At 47.0% G+C, this 3,040-nt stretch overlaps 1 protein-coding gene across 1 annotated transcript in view; it reads left to right on the top strand.

Moving 5' to 3' along the window:
• The first annotated feature begins 3,039 nt into the window (after positions 1-3,039).
• The window catches only part of LOC125449733 (CUGBP Elav-like family member 3-A), a 63,878-nt gene continuing 63,877 nt past the window's right edge, over position 3,040 (top strand). Inside the window, 1 exon segment of the mRNA XM_059642932.1 lies at position 3,040. This exon segment is cut by the window's right edge and continues 592 nt beyond it. The gene's annotated coding sequence lies outside the window, so the exon portion shown is untranslated.

Raw genomic sequence — 3,040 nt, 5'->3', positions numbered from 1 at the left:
TTTCCCTGGAGCAGAGGAGGCTGAGGAGTGACCTTATAGAGGTTTATAAAATCATGAGGGGTGTGGATAGGGTGAATAGCCGGGCTGGGTGAGTTCTAAACTAAAGGGTCTAATTTTGTGCTGAGGGTAGAAAGATTTAAAAGAGACCTGGGGGTGGGTAACTTTTTCACACAGAGTTAAAACCGAAAGATGCAGAAGCTGTAAACCAGGAACAAAAGTTGCTGGAAAAGCTCAGCAGGTCTGGCAGCATCTGTGAAGGAAAAAACACGGTTAACATATATGGTCTGGTGACCCTTCGTCAGAACTGAGGAAATTCTGAATCACCAATCTGTTTTCTCCTTCACAGATGCTGCCAGACCTGCTGAGCTTTTCCAGCAACTTCTGTTTTTGTTCATTGTTTTTCACACAGAGGTTGGTTCATGTTTTCAAGTGGTAAATGCAGGTACAGATCCAACATTTAAAAGACATTTGGACAGGTACATGGTTAGGAAAGGTTAAGAGGGGTACGGGCCAAACGCAGGCAAGTGAGACTAGTTTAGCTTGGCAAACCAGGTCTCCATGGTCGAGTTGGACCGAAAGCTCTCTTTCTGTGCTGTATGACTCTGAAAGAAGAAATTCCTTGCCCCTTTCAGTTCAACTTGAGTGTCCCCTTTATTCTGTAACTGTGTCCTCTGGTTCAAGAGTCCCCCACTGGTGCAAACATCTCCCCTGTCAAGCCCCCTTAGCATAATCCTCTATGTTTTAATAAGAGCTTCCCCCATTCTTCTAAATTGTCATAAGTAAAGGCCTAATCTGTTTAGCTGTGCTTGATAAGTCAACCCGTTTATCCCAGGAATCAGACTAGGGAATCTCTTTTGGGCCGCCTCCAATCCTTTTTTAAATGGAGGGGTTGGGGTTGGTGAGCCAAAATTGTAAACAGTGGCACTGCCTCACCCTGTACAGTGAGGCACATTTTTACATTTTCGTCTGCAATTGTGTACAACATGCAACCACAGTGGGAAGGGTGAAATGTGGAGGGATGGGAGAGGGCTTTGTGTGAGCCAATGAACTGCTTCTAAGCTGCACTTTCTTAGTGAGTTGTATCATAACATGCATCACTTGCAGCAAAATGCCACACAGATTAAATCCTCTGTAGCAGTTACCTCTTGGAGTGCAAATGTATAACTTGTTTGTGTGGCGTCCCCGTTGTTTAAATTGCATGTGCCTATTTCAGCTTGCTGTGCCGTGCTGTTTTGATGTTGCGTGCTGGGAGAGGTTGCAGCAGAAATGCAATTAATTTTTCTTTTATATATTAAATGCCAGATGCCGGGTTGGAGACGAAACCATTTGGTTGACTCGAAGCCCTAGAGGACTGTGCCCCAGGTGTCACGCTTTCAAACAGTGAGTCTCTGCAAAGCTCATTTCTGATCCTTTCTCTATGCTCATCCGGAACGCCCAGTTTAACTGTTTCACACCCTCCCTGACTGGCTCTCCCCCCCCCGCCGTATGTGCTTTGTATCATTTTATTTGCAAGTGTCTTCCCCACCTTTAGGCTTGGTTTTCACTTTTTAAGAGAAATCTTTCTATAATAAATTAATATAAAGTAATTATTTGTGGAATTTGAGATTGGCACACCTTCTGTTAAAACCGTTTCGGGAAATTGTTGCATTTGAAACTGCTACACTTTCTGAAGTTACACATTCAATGGACAAGCTAGAAATTAAAGCATTGAAGCTTTGAAATTGACATGATCTGAAAGTGGCAAAATCTGAAACTGTCGTGATTTGGAAGTGACATGATTTGGCATTGGCATGATTTTAAATTGACTGAATCTGAAATTGACATGATCTGGAAATTTGGGGCAGCATGTTGACTCAGTGGTTAGCACTGCTGTCTCACAGTGCAAGGGACCGGTTTCGATTCCACCCTGCCTGTGTGGAGTTTGCACATTCTCCCTGTGTCTGCATGAGTTTGCTCCGGGTGCTCCGGTTTCCTCCCAGTCCAAAGATGTGCGGGTTAGGGTGGATTAGCTGTGCTAAATTGTCCCGTAGTGCCCAGGGATGTGCGGGTTAGGGTGGGTTGGCCGTGCTAAATTGTCCCGTAGAGCCCGGGGATGTGCGGGTTAGGGTGGATTGGCCGTGCTAAATTGTCCCGTAGTGCCCAGGGATGTGCGGGTTAGGGTGGATTGGCCGTGCTAAATTGTCCCGTAGTGCCCAGGGATGTGCGGGTTAGGGTGGATTGGCCGTGCTAAATTGTCCTGTAGTGCCCAGGGATGTGCGGGTTAGGGTGGATTGGCCGTGCTAAATTGTCCCGTAGTGCGTAGGGAGGTGCGGGTTAGGGTGGATTGGCCGTGCTAAATTGTCCCGTAGTGCCCAGGGATGTGCGGGTTAGGGTGGGATTAGCCGTGCTAAATTGTCCCGTAGTGCCCGGGGATGTGCGGGTTAGGGTGGGTTGGCCGTGCTAAATTGTCCCGTAGTGCGTAGGGAGGTGCGGGTTAGGGTGGATTGGCTGTAATAAATTGTCCCGTAGTGCGCAGGGATGTGCGGGTTAGGGTGGATTGGCCGTGCTAAATTGTCCTGTAGTGCCAGGGATGTGCGGGTTAGGGTGGATTGGCCGTAATAAATTGTCCCGTAGTGCCCAGAGATGTGTAGTTTAGGGTGGATTGGCCTTGGGAAATATGGGGTTACAGGGATAGGGTAGGGATGGGTTTGGGTGGGATGGTGTCCAGAGGGTTGGTGTGGACCTGTTGGGCTGAATGGCCTGTTTCCACACAGTAGGCATTCTATGAAATCAACCTGATCTGAATTTGGAACTGGCATGATTTGACATTGTCATGGCTTAAAATAGTCCAGATTTGACATTCACGTGATCTGGAATAGGCAAGGTTTGAAATTGATTAGATCTGAATTTGACAGCATCCAAATCAGCAACTTCTTTAGGAATTGCCCTATTGCAATTGTAAGGGTGGAAGCTGGGCAAGAAATTCTTTTGTCTGAGGGTTTGCTTTGTGTATTGCTGTTGCTGACTGAAGCTCTCTCCGTCGTGCTGTCTGTCCAGGGCT

This window comes from Stegostoma tigrinum, chromosome 47 (assembly GCF_030684315.1).
Source record: "Stegostoma tigrinum isolate sSteTig4 chromosome 47, sSteTig4.hap1, whole genome shotgun sequence".
In the NCBI taxonomy this organism is placed as follows: domain Eukaryota; kingdom Metazoa; phylum Chordata; class Chondrichthyes; order Orectolobiformes; family Stegostomatidae; genus Stegostoma; species Stegostoma tigrinum.
This window is presented reverse-complemented; position numbering and strand designations above follow the sequence as displayed.